Raw genomic sequence first — 18,063 nt, 5'->3', positions numbered from 1 at the left:
TCCCCCACAACAAACACCCTGTGAGGTGGGTGGGGCTGGAGAGGGCTCTCACAGCAGCTGCCCTTTCAAGGACAACCTCTGCCAGAGCTATGGCTGACCCAAGGCCATGCTAGCAGGTGCAAGTGGAGGAGTGGGGAATCAAACCCGGTTCTCCCAGATAAGAGTCCGCACACTTAACCATTTAACCACACTTAACCACTACACCAAACTGGTGACAATGCAAGAGGCATTCAGAGGTGTTTTGCCATTGCCTGCCTCTGTGTAGTGACCCTGGTATTCCTTGGTGCTGCCCCACCCAAATACTAACCCTGCTTAACTTCTAAGATCTGACAAGATCAGGCTAACCTGAGATATTCAGGTCAAGCCATTGAACTGTGGTCATAAGGAACATCTGGTGGCATCAGACATTCACCATCATCAATATCAAAAGACACATCCCAGCAATATAATACAGCTCAAATAAGCACTACTGTGCACATGGGGATAAGCATACAGATGTGCATCTGCCCTTGCAATGCATTCAAAAAGAAATGCTCATGGGCAGATATTTTTTTTGCAGGATCAGGGCAACTGAGGCCCAAGTATGGGCACTGTATAGTTGATTATAGTTTAAATTTTATTTTGCTTCTAACCTACCTTTCTCCCTAGTGGAGACTGAAAGCAGTTTGTATCATTCTCCTCCATTTTATCCTCACAGTCACAACAACCCTGTCTCAAGATCACCCAGCACTCTTCCACAGTAGAGTGAGATTCTGGTGAGTTTAACTCTCCCCCAAGTACGGAACAGATGTCAGAAATACGTACATATTACTAAGTTCTTTACAATGGAAACAACTTTTGTTTCTTCATGGCATGTAGTGGATATATTTTCTTATGCAACTGAAATGCAGAACACATCTTTACCAAACATGGAAAAATCTAAATCCCCTCTGTGTAAATAATGCCTCTCTGTTCTTCTATATTATACATGATGTCCTCTTTTGCCTTTCCCTCCTCTGCAATTTAAAATGGATTCCTGGATGTCTTGCTCATTCCTGGAAGAAACTGAAAAGTTAACATTTCCAAGCCCTGCCAGGTGATGTTTGGTGCTACCACAGAGGAATTCTAAAATCAGGCGAGATATACTGTGGTATATCCTCTGGTGAATGGAATCCAGTGGTATTTGGGTGTACTGGAATCAAGGACATTCTTTTTATTGTATCATACTAAAGTGCTTTGATATAGAAGAAAATCTACTGATGTACTGAACAACTCTGTACTGCATGTGGAATATTAGAACCTAATGAACAAAATCACTCACTTCTCGGGTGTAGCTGCATGTGCACCTAAAAAACCTGAGTGGCTGATATTAGGCACAGCATTGCTATGAATCAGTCTATTAATCTGAGGAAAAAAAATCAATCTCACATCACAGTGTTGTAGCAAAGTGCATAATTTCTCCCAGCATATGGCTGCCTCTCACCCAGATGTTAAGGCATACAGCCCTACTCTGGTAAACGTAATCGGCACTGAGCTATCCTATAAGCCCATATATATATAGGAAGCTAACCTTAACACGGTGCACACTATAAAAAAAAGATGTATATAACATAAGTCAAAGAGCCCCCACCCCCCAGCTGATACAATTCGCAGCATGTTACCAACTTAAATGCATATCTGCCTAAGAAATGGAAGTCTGAAGAGACTTTCAGTTATGAACATTATTTGTTCTTCATGTTATGCTTCCTGAGATCATTGAATATTTGGAATTGGTAGCCACCAAACTGAAAAAGATACCCAGACACAAAAGGCAGAAACATAAGAGTTTAACTTAAAAAGAAATCTCACACGTGATTCATCAGCATCAGTAGAGCGGTACTTACAAAAGAAGGCTCCGGGACTTCCAAAGCCTGGCCTGGCATGAGTCCTGGTTGAGTTTTTTATCTGCACATTCCACACCCTACCTCTTGCCACCTCTGTGGCCTGTCGGGGACTGGACCTGACAGTGACACAGGGCTCTAAGAAGCCGGAAAACCACTTGGGAGTTGCAACTGGTCACTTGATTCTTTAATCCCATTCCCATTACAAAAGGAACTCTGTTGTCTTTTGCTATGTTCGCTCCTAATCTTCCAAGTAAGCCTTGCGTGTTTGGAGAGGCAGTCGGGGGAGGGGAAGCAGGGGTGGACCCTCAGCTGCTGCTGCTGCTGCTTACTCCTGGCACAGCCGTGGCAGTTGCAAGAAGAAAGGCATTTCTCCTGCTAATTCTTTCCTGTTTGGATCTATGCTTAATGTCACAGTTTTTCGGAAGGCCCAGGGATTAAGTGGAGCTGGAATTTTCCACCAAGTCATTGAGGGGTTTGTCACGCTGGCCTGAAACCAGCCCACACAGGCCTTCCATGGCCCAAACTGTTCCATGGCACGAGCTGGGATGTTGTGGCCTCTGGTTCCTGGGGCTTGCGCAACAAACGCTGTATGGATCTGCTGTCAGGATCAAAGACCCTGCTATGTGTGCCCTACTTTCTGAAGGAAATGGGCATCAACCAGAAAAACATGCCTTTGAGTCATAGACAACTCATAGTGACCCCATCTATGGGGCATTCTAGGCAAGAGTCAAGTTGAGGTGGTTTGCCACTGCATTCCTATACAGAGCTAGTCCTACTTTCCTTGGTTGTCCTCCATCCAAGCACCGACCATGACTGACCTTGCATAGCAGCCAAGTTCCCATGAGCTCAGGCTAAGCTAGGCTATCTGGACTATTGTGGGCAGCAACCAGAGGGTCTCAGCTGTGCCGAGCACCTAGTCTTTTAAGGTTAAGGCAACACATGAGAAACTTTTTATTTGCCAAGACATTTTGTTGATCATGTCAACAACCACCCACTTGTGCTGTTTTACTGTTTGATTTTTATTGACTGCTGTTCCTGTATTGTTTTAAGGCAATTTTATGCTTTGGTTTTATTTTTTGGTGTTGGACACATGAAATTGCTTTATAGTGAAACCACTGGTCTATCAGTGTCAGTACAGCTTACTCAAACCGGCAGCAGCTCTCCAGGATCTTAGGCAGAGGTCTTTTGTATCACCTACTGCCTGGTCCTTTTAACTGGAGGTGCTGAGGACTGAACCCAGGACAATCCTTGTACAAACCAGATGCTCTACCATTGGCCCTTCTCCATTTTGATTTTGATTCTACTGATTTAGCTGAGTTGTATCATGCATTTTTGTGTTTTATTTTGTTCTTATTGGAAGCTGAGAGAGGAAGTTCGAAATTCAGCGGGGAGCAAGACTTGTTGGCCAGGCTATATAACGTTTGCATTTCAATATCTAGAATTCTGAGCTTAAGTTTCAAAAATGCATCTTTTAGGGATAGCATAAGAAGTGAATCTAAATCAATGCCCATAGATTTAATTTTCCTCTCAATAAATACTAGCCAATTTGACATATTAGATTCTGAGAGCAGTTGATATAAAAGGCTCTCCGAATCAGAGTGGAAATGTAGCCGTAACCAATATTTAAGTGACATTAGCCATGCTTGTGTTTCCACAAGATTTGTCCCTGTTTCTAAACATAAAACTGCATATGGCACGCACTTTGGGAATCACAGGATTTTCCATAGGAATTTTGATTGGACACCTTCAATGTTGTTATCCAGGGCTGTGATCCACACTGGGACCCCATATAAAAGCTGCGGTATCACTTTAGCCTTAAAGATTTTTAGCGCGGCTGGAATAAACTGATTGCCTCTGCTATAAAAGAAGTGCTGGATAGCTGCAACGTTAACATTGACTGACTTAATTATACAGTTACGGTGATTAGTCCAAAGTGTGTTATATTGGAAATGAATTCCTAGGTATTTATAGTATTTTACTTGTTCTATCTCTTTGCCGCCTATTGACCATTTAGCTGGTTTCCAAGATTTGGAAAATACAACAATTTTAGATTTGTCATAATTCAATAGGAGCTTCTTGTTGTTAAGGAAGGTGATACAGCGAACAAGCAAATGTTTTAATCCAATTCTGGAACAAGATAGTAAGACTGTATCATCCGCATATAACAGTAAGGGAACGTGTCTGGCACCGAGTTTTGGACTATGATGGTCAGTATCTGACAAAAAGGGAGCAAGATCATTAAGAAAGAGGTTAAACTAAAAAGGGGCCAACACACAACCTTGTTTAACCCCCTTTCTTAATGGGATTTTTGACGTAAGATTGCCTGATAAAGAACATTTGACTTGACAAAAGTTGAAAGTATATAATTTTTTAATGAGCATAAGGAGTCTTTTATTAATACTTATTTGTTCTAGTTTGGCCCAAAGCAGGTCTCTGTCAATTGAATCAAATGCTCCCTTTAAGTCTAAAAAGGCTACATACAATTTCATCTTTTTCCCAATAGTGTATTTGGAAATTAGATGGGACAAAGTATTACAATGTTCGAGAGTAGTTTTGCCTTTACAAAAACCCAGTTGTTCCGGTCCAAGGATTTTTTCTCGTGTCATCCATTGTTCAAGTTTCCTCAGCAGATACTTAGAATATAATTTACCAATGGTAGATAGGAGACTAATCGGCCTGTAATTACTTGGAATGGCGTGATCTCCTTTTTTATAAATTGGAACCACTATTGAATTAAGCCAGGCTTTAGGAATTATGCCTGTTCTGTCAGTACTAGTAAAAAGAGATGCGAGCGGAGTAGCCCACCAATCTGTATCTAACTTTAGGATTTTAGAGGGAATAACATCTGGTCCTGCAGCTTTATCTGATTTCAGTTGCAAAATTAGATCTTTAACTTCATCAGAGGTCACAGACGGCCACTCTGGAAGATCTACCTGAGAAAGTTCGGAAGGTCTAGAAGTGTATAGTTTACTTTAGGAGAACATAGAGAAGAAATATTGGTACCAGACATTGGGGGAAATAGCAGACATAGAAGGGGCATCAGCTCTATGGGCACCTGATACAATAGACCAGAATTTTTTAGAGCTCTTTAAGATTATGGCCTGGTATAGCTCCTCCCATTGAAGTTTAGCATAATCATTCTTTTTGCTTATAATAACCTGGGGCAGCTGATTTTTAAGATCAAAGTACTCTGATGGTAAAGACAAAGCCCCAGAGTTGCGGTAACATCTGTAGGTGTTGCGCAACAGAGTTTTAACGGCTCTACATTTTCTATCAAACCAGGGCTGCAGAGATTTTATGTTTCTTTCCTTTTTTACATTTTTAGGTTTAACAATTAGTGAACTAAGAATGTTAGATACTAGGGAATCATAGGCTGTTGTTAGCACTGAAGAATTCGTTGCAGTGGGGAAATTAGCGTCATATTTCTCCTCTCTGCAAGCTCCACAGCAACGGCGTGCGTTCTCGTTAACGAGATGTGATGCATTACCATCTGCTATCTTATTTGGTAGATTTAACAGGATTGAGTACTCTAATAGACATTGTCTTTGTAATCCCAAGTGTATTGAAACTATTTCCCATGTATTATTGAACTGTCCCCTTTATGATGATATTCATTGTATATACCTGAAAGATATTTTAGCAGATATGTTGGGCTGTGCTGATTCAGGCAAAGTCCACAAACTTTTAAATGACACTTGTTCTGAGGTAACTTTAACGGTTGCTAGATTTCTTCAACAGGCCATGGAAATACAACAGAGAATGGTTCTGGAATGACCACATTTTATTTGTTTTAATTATTTAATTTGGCTAAACTTGACTCAGATATATTTTACTTATTTTATGTATATTAGCTCCCTACGTACTCTGTTATCTAGGATTTTATATTATCTATATTGCTATTTTACTGCTAAATCTGTTTTATGCCAATAAAGGCTTGCTGTTGCTGTTATTGGAAGCTGCTGCAAGTGGCTCTTCTTTTTTGGATAACAGGAATTCCAAATAAATGAATAAACAAACAAATACCCTTTCAGGCCAGATTTACACATGCATGTTTATCACTCAGTCCAGCATCTCATTATGTTAATGCACATCACTTGATTGCTTGCAACCAGGGCTTTCTTTGTAGCAGGAACTGCTTTGCATATTGGGCCACACACCTCTGATGTAGCCAATCCTCCTGGAGCTTACAGTAGGCACTGTAATAAAAGCCCTGTAAACTCTTGGAGGATTTGCTACATCAGGGGTGTGTGGCCTCATATGCAAAGGAGTTCCTGCTACAAAAAAAGCCCTGCTTGCAACTGAACATGTGATCTGTTCCACAGACTGAGAGCCACTGTGGTGTGGTCAGTAGGTGTCAGACTAGCAGCTGGGAGACCTAGGCTGCTTTCACACTGTGAAATTGACAATATTGTCCCATTGGGGAAAAACCATTGAGTTTGGTCCATTTCCAGGCTATCAGACAGGAGCGGTCTGTGGTTGCCCATTCACACTGCTAGTGTGGCTCAACCATGGACCCGCTGCAGAAAGGGCTGTTCTTTTTAAAAAGTCCCCTGTGTGCACGCTCAAGCAGAGAAGTGCGCAAACGCTCCTCTGAGAGGGGTTAGGGGGAGGAAAAAACCTTGACCATCACACAACTCTTCCGCTTATGAGTCACCCTGGGGCATTCAGACAGCAGCCGATTATGCGACCTACATCCGATTCAGGGGGATGCTACTGGGGAAATCCAGGTAGTTTTTTAATTCGGATAGGAGGTGTCTGGAGACAGGGCGAGAATGGGTGCAGCTCAGAGGGCAGATGTGCTTGTGTGATTGTGTGCTTTTAATCTAAATGGGAGGCAGGGCTAGGTCGGGCCAGATCTCCTGTGTGAAACCACCCCTAGGTTCAAATCCCTCCTGTGCTATGGAAGCTTGCTGAATGACCTTGGACTGGTGACACACTTGCAGCCTGATCTACCTTGCAAGGTTGTTGTGAGGGTAACATGGAGGAGAAGAGAATGATGTGACCTGCTAGGGGTCCCCAGTGGAGAGTAAGGCAGGGTATTAATAAAGTAAATAAATAAATAGCCTAGATGATAAATATTTGTGATAAGAGGGGAAACACTTAGTAAGCTTTACAGCCGAAGAGGAATTGAGCCTTTCCCACGAAATAAGGCTCAGTTACACACAGCACTGGGATAGCTGGAGTTTCATGACAGAGCTACTAGTATCCCTCCCCCCTCCTGCTCAGGAGTCAGATGCATATCAGTAAAGCGAAAGGGAGTTTAATTCTTCCCCATGAGCTGTTTTCCTAACCTGAAATGGCAACAGGGAGTTGCATGTTCCGGCTGGCTTGGTGTTAAGGGGTGTGGCCTAATAGGCAAATGAGTCTAGCATTGGAATAGTCCAATCTAGGTGCAACTAAGGCATCCATCACAATGGCTAGATCAAACTTTGGCACTTGCCAAAGCTGGGGAAAGCATTCCAAACCATAACAGCCAACTGATTTTCTAAGGTGACTCTGAAGCTGCAAACCTGGCTTTTCAAGGGTAGTGTAACTCCATCTAAAACAGGAGAGATCTCAAGTCCCTAATCTACCTTTCTACTAACCCAGAGCACCTCTGTCTTGTAGGCACCGGCGACTCCTGCTCTCAAGGAAAAAATTACCACTCCTCTCCCCTACTTTGCCAGCCCTCCTCTTGATGCTTTTATCATCCAGGAAAGGCAAGGGTCAAGGTGGTAGGCCTCACCTCACCAAAGATACTGTCCACATTATCAGGAACCACAAGCTGAAAAGTATCTTTATAAATTGGACAAGTGGATGCCAAAGGTACATCATCATCAGAAGTGAGCAGTACATCCACGCCAGCATCTAGCCAAGAGCAGATCTGGGCAAATGTGTCTGTAAAGTAAGAGGCAAATTGATCACAGCAGGCCATCATATAGTCAGAGTCCAATTCCCTGGGGTATACTGTAAGAGCCCCCAAACCACATGGAACAGTGCCACTGGATGATTATATGCAGTGACAATAGTGACTGAGAAACATTGCTTTTTTGCAGCTATCACTTACTGTGGAATAGGCTCTAATGTGGACTCTATTTATGCCATATTTAGTTTTCTGCCAGCAATGCTCCAGCTGTTATCCCTCCTATTTAATTCCCATTGGTTTCTTGTAAACCAATGAGATTGCTTGGCATCTGTTTGGTGGGGGGAGAGAAGAGGGCACTTAGTGGTGATTTTGCTAACAGCCATAGTTCAGAGAGCTGTCAGAGCCCCAACAGAATCTGCAGCAGCTGAGGTGGGGAAATCCCCAAGCGCAATCAGGAAGCCATCACAATCCATCAAGGGCCTGGGATGTACCATCTTGATGGGTCAACCAACTCTGCAGAGGAAAGAGGAAGAAATGATGTCATGGTGATCTGAGTGCTGTTGAGTTGTCTGTTTATAAAATGTTTTTATTGTTTTTCATTGTTTTATTATATGTTGTACGAGGAATGGGCGGAATAGAAATTTACTAAAATAAATTAAAAAATAAATTTATTTATAGCCTGTCTTTCTCTCTTGGACTTAAGGCAGATTACACAGAGCGAGCCAATTTCGTTGACAGGATAGGACAATCAATAAGCAATACAACAGGATTTATGTTGCAGCACCAGCATCAGGAATCTGAAAAAGCTGAAAGAGCTGAAGCAAAGCATAAGTATTAGCACGACACATTAACTGATACAAAAATTACAGTAGGCTCCTAGTTCCAGCATGTAACACACACATAGACTGCAGGTCCTAATAATTTTCCCAAGTAAGTTTATGAATCATTTAGTACAGTGGGACTCTATTGCCTGCATAGAAAAGCCCTTTTGAATAATTCAGTTCTGTGCAGTTTGCAGAAAGCCAGGAGAGAGGGAGCCTTCCTGACCTCCTCGGGCTGGCCATTCTATGAGGTGGGGGTCACCGGGGAGAGGGCACATGTATGGGCAGTTGCTGGTTTTGCTGTATTACAGGCTAGCAACTGCAAAAATCCCTGCGCAGATGAATGATGCTGTCATGGTGGGACATAGTGGGAGGGGCAGTCCTGCAGATATGAGGGACCAAGACCATGAAGGGCTTTGCTAGGACTCTGTTGCCAAGGTCTCTGGTATCAAGGCCTATAACAAACCAACATGCCAGCTTTGTTTTCATGTAGAATCTGCGACCCCATCAGTGGACCCAGCAACATCAGCCATACCATCTCAGATTCATTCTTCGGCTCATCCGCTAATGTGATTTATGCCATCATGTGTCAGCAATGCCCTTCTACCCTCTACACTGGACAAACGGACCAGTATCTTTGATAAAAAATTAGTGGACATTACAAGTCTAACATCAGTAACCACAATATTTAAAAAAAAACAAAAAACAGTAGGGGAACATTTTAACCTTCCAGGAGAATTCAGTTGCTGATTGAAAAGTAGCAGTTACCTTAATGGAATTTCAAAAGCAGATGAGAGAGACTGCTGAATTGCAACTGATAACAAAGCTTAAGACAATGCATCCACCTGGACTGAATCGAGACCTAGGTTTCCACTTTCATTACACCCAATCACAACCAATCCAGTCGCACCTATCATGTCTATCACACCTAATCACACCTAATCCAGTTACACCTTCTATTGTCTTTTGCCTGCAAATGTCATTTGGCATTTGAAGTCACCCCTCTTTCCAATGTATAGGACAGATGAACTCACATTCTAGTTGTATCTGAAATGGTGAGCAATGACTCATGAAAGCTCATACTCTACCACAAATTTTGTTAGTCTTTAAGGTGCTACTGGACTTTTTTTATACTGTAGCACAGGGCAGTAACGCACAGGAACATAGTTCCAGCTGGCTTGACATCAGGGGGTGTGGCCTAATATGCAAATAAGTTCCTGCTGGGCTTCTTCTACAAAAATGTCCTGTGTGAAACAATGGTGACACCAGGGGTGTGGCCTAATATGTAAATAAGTTCCTGCTGGGCTTTTTCTACAAAAATGTCCTGTGTGAAACAATGGTGACATCAGGGGATGTGACCTAATATACAAACGAGTTCCTGCTGGTTTTTTCCTACAAAGAAAGCCCTGCTGTAGCATAATGGAACAATGCAGGAAGTTGCTCTATGAGGGAAAAGGTAATAGTCTATTGCAGTGTTTTTTGCATGTATCATCCTGCTGTTACTACATTATTTTCTGCCTTTCATACTTTGTGTCTTATGGTATATTGTGCCTGATATTTTCCCTTTTTTGTTTGCATCGCTGTCTGATTCCGTAACCCTAGTCCTACTGCACTGTTAATTGGAGTTCTCTGATTATTTTGTATTCTTAAGTCTCAGGAAGAAAAGTGAGCTATAAATGAATAATTAACACAACACAATAAAACAATATTACTGAGGGAGTTCCACAAAGGCTCGTTGTCTTTCCTTTAGAGAACAATAAAAAAGGTAAAAAGGTAGTCCTCTGTGCAAACACAGGTTGTTTCTAACTCTGGGGTGACGTCGCATCACGACATTTTCATGGCAGACTTTTTGAATGGGGTGGTTTGCCATTGCCTTCCCCAGTCATTTACACTTTTCCCCCAGCAAGCTGGGTACTTATTTTACTGACGGTGGCTCAATGTAGGGACGGGAGGGACGGTGGCTCAATGGTAGAGCATCTGCCTGGTAAGCAAAAGGTCCCAGGTTCAATCCCCGGCATCTCCACTAAAAATGGGTCCAGGCAAATAGGTGTGAAAAACCTCCGCTTGAGACCCTGGAGAGCCGCTGCCAGTCTGAGTAGACAAGACTGACTTTGATGGACCGAGGGTCTGATTCAGTAGAAGGCAGCTTCATATGACCTCAGAAGGATGGAAGATTGAGTCAACCTTGAGCCAGCTACCTGAACCCAGCTTCTGCTGGGATCAAACTCAGATCATGAGCAGAGAGCTCAGACTGCAGTACTGCAGCTTTACCACTCTGTGCCATGGTAAGAGTAACAATAGTAACATGTTTTAGTGTTCCACACTTTAGGTTGCATCATGCAGATGTACCACTAGAGGGCTCCAAAGCATAAACGAGGATGGTTGTAACAACATGTGAGCTTTACTATTAACAGTTTATTTTCACTCTCATGATAACATAGCACTAGGATAGGATGAGATTAGCCTGATTTTTACAAGCATTTTCTTGGTGACAAGAATGCACCAGCTTGACCTCAAAAGGAGAGGGATGTGATTGTATACACAACATTTTATTAAGTGTTATTAAGAAGAAGATGAAGAAGAAGATATCGGATTTATATCCCGCCCTCCACTCAAGAGTCTCAGAGCGGCTCACAATCTCCTTTATCTTCCTCCCCCACAACAGACACCCTGTGAGGTGGGTGGGGCTGGAGAGGGCTCTCACAGCAGCTGCCCTTTCAAGGACAACCTCTGCCACAGCTATAGCTGACCCAAGGCCATTCCAGCAGGTGCAAGTGGAGGAGCGGGGAATCAAACCCGGTTCTCCCAGATAAGAGTCCGCACATTTAACCACTACAGGAGAAGAAAGTCTATGAGATCTATGGCTGACCCAGGGCCATGCTAGCAGGTGCAAGTGGAGGAGTGGGGAATCAAACCCGGTTCTCCCAGATAAGAGTTTGCACACTTAACCACTACACCAAACTGGCTCTCCTAAGTGCTGGTTTTAATATTTTCCATTGGATGCCTTCCATTTTTTGCACTATCTACACTCTTTACCCACTGAAGACAGTAGAGCAGTCTACCCAAGATGCAGACAAAGAGGCCTGAAGGTAATTTCCTGGAAGGTCTCTCCCCCCACCCCCACTTGTGAATATTCAGCATGATGAAAGGTTCTGAAAGCATGCAAACTGCATTGGGTTATTTTGCTTGGAGTCAAGGAAAGGTATTCCATGATTTTAAAAAAATGTTTGCTAAGGAAAAGTGTGGCCACCTATGATTCATACGATAGGTTTCGGGCTATCTTTCTTCCGTGGTGGGGTGATGGTGCTGGGATCAGATGAAGGGAGGGGAACATCTCCCCCTCTTCACCTTGTCATGACTTCTTGCTCTGTTGGATTTTGCAGCTCTAGAAGGATGCTTCAAAAAAAATAGGTATTTATGTGAGAAAGGTGGTACCTTTGGATAAAACAATCTTATGTGGTCTCATTTGGAGTACTGTGTGCAGTTCTGGTCGCCGCACCTCAAAAAGGATATTATAGCATTGGAGAAAGTCCAGAAAAGGGCAACTAGAATGATTAAAGGGCTGGAGCACTTTCCCTATGAAGAAAGGTTGAAACGCTTGGGGCTCTTTAGCTTGGAGAAACGTCGACTGCGGGGTGACATGATAGAGGTTTACAAGATAATGCATGGGATGGAGAAAGTAGAGAAAGAAGTGCTTTTCTCCCTTTCTCACAGTACAAGAACTCGTGGGCATTCGATGAAATTGCTGAGCAGACAGGTTAAAACGGATATAAGGAAGTACTTCTTCACCCAAAGGGTGATTAACATGTGGAATTCACTGCCACAGGAGGTGGTGGCGGCCACAAGTATAGCCACCTTCAAGAGGGGTTTAGATAAAAATATGGAGCACAGATCCATCAGTGGCTATTAGCCACAGTGTGTGTGTATATATAAAATTTTTTGCCACTGTGTGACACAGAGTGTTGGACTGGATGGGCCGTTGGCCTGATCCAACATGGCTTCTCTTATGTTCTTATCAGTTGGCCAGAATGTCCACAAAATGCTCCCTGACCCTGTATCATACCCTTTTGGGAGACTGGAGAAAATCCAGCTGCCGTATTGGGTAGTAGTTAGTCTGCTGAACTAGGGTCTTGGCTGGAGAACTAGGCCTGAACAACTCCCCCCCCTGCCCACCCCACACACACTTTGCTGTGAAGGCTCACTGGGTAATGTTAAGCCAGCCACTTTCTCTGTTAGCCTGATTTACCTCACGGAGCTGTTATGGTGGAGATAAGATGCTGGCTAAGCGAACACTCGGAGTCCCCAATAGGAAGAAAAGTATGGGGTTGCCAAGTTTCATGTACCAGCCTCCAGCCAGTTTTTTTAAAAAAAGTTCAAGCTAAAAACTGCATCTTTTAAAAAAAATGTTATACATTGTAATGACGCTTGTCAAAGACAATCAGAGAATATTTTCCTTTTCATTCCCTTCATTATAATGTTAAGGTATTATCTATAAAATACAGTAATTCTTACTTCTGTTGAGGTACAACTGTATTCATCATTTAAGTTTTGAGTTTCAAGCTTCATAACTAATCTGTTTTTACTACAACATTGGTTTCATCATTATTATACATTCAATATAGTATTTTCGCCACTTCTACATATTCATTAGAACCTTTAATAGATAAGTGCATGGTGCAAAAGAAAGTCTATTATATATCTCATATAGAGAAACCATTTGTATCCAAAACTGTGCTACCTTAACACACATCACATGCAAAGCACCACAAAAACACTGACCATCTGGCACTACTATTATTCTTTTAAATCTTCTCTAAATTCTCTGAGGAGATTATTTGTTTTCTCTAACATGCTAGCTTTCTTTATGCAGGGAATAGTGGGGAGGAAGCATCCAAAATGGAATTTCCCTATCTGAATGAAGAACTGGTGCAATTCTAGGTGATCTATACCATGCGATGTTTCTGAACTGGCCTTATTGCTGCTCTGCTGTTTTCTCCAGAAGCTTCACAGGCTCCCTGCTGTGCAAAGAGGTTCAGCAGACAAGCACCTCCCTGAACTGGGGCAGCAGTTTCTTCCTGGCTTCTTCCTCTGACATATGAAGATGGGGGCTGAGGAGAGAGGGCTCTTTCCTGGTACATTCCTGTTGTGCCCTGAGATTCACTGGGTAGCCTTAGGGGAGTTATCTTACAACCAGTTTCCATGCTATAAATTCCAGAGGGGCAGCCATGTTAAGTTGATGCAGCAAAGCCAACAAAGAATCTAGTTTATTGTAGCACAATTGTTGACTATAGAACTTACTTGCACAAAGAATTATCTTCAGCTGGTACACACACACACACACACACACACAGAGAGAGAGAGAGAGAGAGAGAGAGAGAGAGAGAGAGAGAATGTTGAGTGGGGTCAAAAAGCCACAAAATGAAAGAAGCTCAGTCTGTGACATTTCTACGTGCAGAACGGTCCTGTTGACAAGTTTCTTCTTTGTACAGCGCTGGTTCTCTCCTCAAGCAACCTAACTGTCCTTGCAGTTCAACAATATATGCAGCTGGTTGGAGCTTGTCTTGATCTCGGGTACAAGTGAGGTGGGACAAGGTGATGGGTGCGGTGATCCCCCTGTGCTTTGCTTCATAACCATGCAGCCACCTCTGACCCCAAAGCTGAACTCCAGAATCCTGGCCGCTCATCTTGCTCCCAGCTGACCATGGTGTGGGGGCTGGGAGGTGGCAATAACACAGCTTGTATGTATGTTGTCACCCACACTATTTGGGGTGGCAAAATACCGTGAGCTGGCTCTGTTTCCATATGCCCAACTTATATGTGGCACTTCATGCATATGATGAAATGGACTCTAATCAACAGAATCCTATATATCACAATAACAGTGCAATTGTAAGCAGAGTTACACCCTTCTAATTCCTTTGTCTTCAACAGAAGAGTATGGTTCTGCTTAAGTCTGCAGTGTAAATCTGTTAGTCATTAATGGGTCACAAGGCTCAAGTTGAAAAATGGCTGGGAAATGATCACTCTGTTAGGCACACAGAGTCAAAAGCATGTCCAAGACAAAGGCTGGTGAATCAGCTTCAGAAATCTTTGCCAAAGGGAATGTTCAGATGCATACTTAATCTCCATCTAGATTTTACAAAGTTATCTGGGTATTTTTATTCAGCTCCATTTATATATTTTATGAAAATAAAGTAGGAAAAATACAGCTATGTCTTTGCCTAAATTAGCTTTCAGATGGTATAACACAAATCTTGTTACTATAAAGAAGCCCTTTAGAAAAACTTGTATATTTTTACAAGATATACCATTACTTCCATTTCTCTTGTCCACCAGCACATGGAAAGGACCATTCACTGTTTGTTCTCTACTCTGCCTTGGTTAATTAGTTGAGTGAAAGACATCTACCAGATAGGAAAAGATTCCCCTGGTTAATTGTAGCTGCTGGTGAAGGCACATGACTTGTAAGGATAGGTAGCAACATCCAAGTTAGCTTTGAGTTTGGCACTATGGTAAAATCCTAAAAGACTCTCGTGAGGCCAGGGATGGTTAAACTGGAGACAGCCCCCCCCACTTCCAGCATTGAAGAGGGCATACATATTGAAGAGGGGATGCACTTCTCTCAATGTTGCTAGTTTTAATGGAGTTTCAAAAACATGCTAACCCTGTTTGACCAGATATAAATGGTATGTACACTACTACTACTGATAAAAATTCATCTATCAAATCACTTTCGGCTCTTTGAAAAACAGTCCTTTCTCTCTCTCTAGCCTAGGGTTGTCAGGTCCAATTCAACAAATATTTGGGGACTTTGGGGGTGGAGCCAGGAGTCTTGGGGTGGAGCCTGGAGACATTGGGGGTGGAGCCAGGAGCAAGGTTGTGACAAACATAATTGAACTCCAAAAGGAGTTCCGGTCATCACATTTAAAGGGACCACACACCTTGGAAATAATGAAGGATAGGGGCACTTTCTTTTGGGGCTCATAGAATTGGAACCCCTTGTCCAATCTTTTTGAAACTTGGATGGTATTTTGGAGAGAGGGACTGGATGCTATGGTGCAATTTGGTGCCTCTATCTCAAAACAGCCCCCCCCCCAGAGCCCCAGATACACACAGATCAATTCTCCATTATCCCCTATGGGAATCAATCTCCACTGGGAATAATGGAGTGCTCAGCAGACATTTCCTTCCCTCTCCCAGTTTCTGATTACCCTGAAGTGGGGGGAGGGCATCCAAACCAGGGGATCCGCTGCTCCCACCTGGGGATTGGGAACCCTACTCTAGCCCCAACCTCACCATTTCTCCCCTTCTCTCCCCAACCAGACCTGCATGATCAGATTGAACCCTGGCCAATCTCTCCTTGTATGTTGCTCTTTTTTCCCTCCCTAGTTTTAGTCAGTCCTTTTCCCTGTACTTATTTTGTAGTAGATCAGCAGCAGATTGCAGATCAGATTGCTGATCTACGCAACCTCGTACGGAAGACCCCTACAGAGGACAAGGTGATCATCCTTGGCGACTTCAATGCCAGAGTAGGTAAAGACTCGGAAGCCTGGAAAGGAGTACTTGGCAAACACGGCATTGGCAACTGCAATGACAACGGGCGCCTCCTGCTAGAATTCTGCATGGAGCACCAGCTCACCATCACCAACACTATCTTCCAGCAGAAGAACAGTCTGAAGACAACCTGGATGCACCCACGGTCCAAGCATTGGCACCTTATCGACTACATTCTGGTGCGCCAGAGAGACCTTCGAGATGTCTTACACACCCGAGTAATGCCCAGCGCAGAATGTCATACGGATCATCGTCTTGTACGCTGCAATCTCCGTCTTCACTTTAAACCCACACCCAGGAGAGGAGGTATCCCTCGGAGGAAGTTTCAGGTTGGCAGCCTCCAGTCAGCCGAAGTTAAAGCTGCCTTCCAGGCAAAACTCCAGTCAAGAATTGAGGACCTCAGTTGCCCCACAGACCCTTCTCCAGAAGCACTCTGGGAACACCTAAAAACTACCGTCCTGCAGATCTCTGAAGAAGTCCTCGGGTTCTCCACAAGGAAGAACAAGGACTGGTTTGATGAGAACAATCAAGAGATCCAAGAATTACTGGCAAAAAAGAGATCTGCCTACCAAGCACATCTTGCTCAGCACTCCTGTCCTGGGAAAAAAGCAACCTTTCGCGCTGCATGTAGCAACCTCCAGCGCAAGCTTCGAGACATTCAGAACGAGTGGTGGACCAAGCTTGCAGAGAGAACCCAGCTGTGTGCAGACACTGGTGATTTAAGAGGGTTCTACGAAGCCCTGAAGGCAGTATATGGTCCATCATATCAGGCTCAGAGTCCCTTGCATAGTGCAGACGGCCAAGTGCTCCTCACAGACAAGGCATCCATACTGAACCGGTGGTCGGAGTATTTTCAGGTTCTCTTCAGTGCCAACCGCGTAGTTCAAGATTCAGCAATCCACCTCACCCCACTTCAACCGGTGAAAACAGAGTTGGATGAGATCCCCACCCTAGAAGAGACTGTTAAAGCCATCAAGCAACTGAAAAGTGGCAAGGCAGCAGGAGTTGATGGAATTCCACCAGAGATCTGGAAGCATGGGGGCACAGTACTACATAGCTCACTTCACAAAGTACTTGTCACCTGCTGGGAACAAGGCAAATTACCACAGGACTTTCGTGATGCAATCATCATCACCCTATACAAGAACAAAGGGGAAAAGTCAGACTGCTCCAACTACCGGGGGATAACCCTGCTCTCCATCGCAGGCAAAATCCTTGCCAGAATACTCCTGAACAGACTGGTGCCCACCATTGCAGAAGAACTCCTCCCAGAGAGCCAGTGCGGCTTCAGAGCTAACAGGAGCACCACCGACATGGTATTTGTTCTCAGGCAGCTCCAAGAGAAATGCAGGGAACAGAACAAGGGTCTGTATGTGACTTTTGTCGACCTTACCAAAGCTTTCGATACCGTTAGCAGGAAAGGCCTGTGGCAAATCTTGGAACGTTTAGGATGTCCCCCAAGGTTCCTCAGCATGATCATCCAGCTACACGAAGACCAGCGAGGCCAAGTCAGACACTGCAACGACCTCTCGGAGCCCTTCCCAATAGGCACAGGTGTAAAGCAAGGCTGCGTTCTCGCGCCAACTCTCTTTACGATTTTCTTTAGCATGATGCTTCAAAGAGCCGCAGTAGATCTAGATGAGGACGATGGTGTCTACATCCGCTATCGCACCGATGGCAGCCTGTTCAACCTGAGGCGACTAAAGGCACACTCCAAGACAATGGAAAAACTCATCCGAGAGCTACTGTTTGCTGATGATGCTGCACTCGTCTCCCACTCGGTATCAGCTCTGCAGCATATGACGTCCTGCTTTGCAGAGGCTGCCAAGCTATTCGGCCTAGAAGTTAGTCTGAAGAAGACAGAAGTTCTCCACCAGCCTGCACCCCAGGAAGATTATCACCCTCCCTGCATCACTGTGGGTGAATCAGTTCTGAAGACAGTCCAGCAGTTCAGCTACCTGGGGTGCATCATCTCCTCAGA

At 43.8% G+C, this 18,063-nt stretch overlaps 1 protein-coding gene across 1 annotated transcript in view; it reads right to left on the bottom strand.

The window, feature by feature from the left end:
- Positions 1–2,089, bottom strand: part of LOC132590515 (bestrophin-1-like) — a 36,041-nt gene extending 33,952 nt beyond the window's left edge. The window contains exon 1 of the mRNA XM_060263424.1: positions 1,863–2,089. The gene's annotated coding sequence lies outside the window, so the exon portion shown is untranslated. The remainder of the gene's footprint in view (positions 1–1,862) is intronic.
- Between the last annotated feature and the right edge of the window lie 15,974 nt (positions 2,090–18,063).

This window comes from Heteronotia binoei, unplaced genomic scaffold (genome assembly GCF_032191835.1).
Source record: "Heteronotia binoei isolate CCM8104 ecotype False Entrance Well unplaced genomic scaffold, APGP_CSIRO_Hbin_v1 ptg000098l, whole genome shotgun sequence".
NCBI classification, from domain to species: domain Eukaryota; kingdom Metazoa; phylum Chordata; class Lepidosauria; order Squamata; family Gekkonidae; genus Heteronotia; species Heteronotia binoei.
The sequence above is the reverse complement of the archived record's forward strand: the minus strand, read 5'-3'. Positions and strand labels throughout refer to the sequence as shown.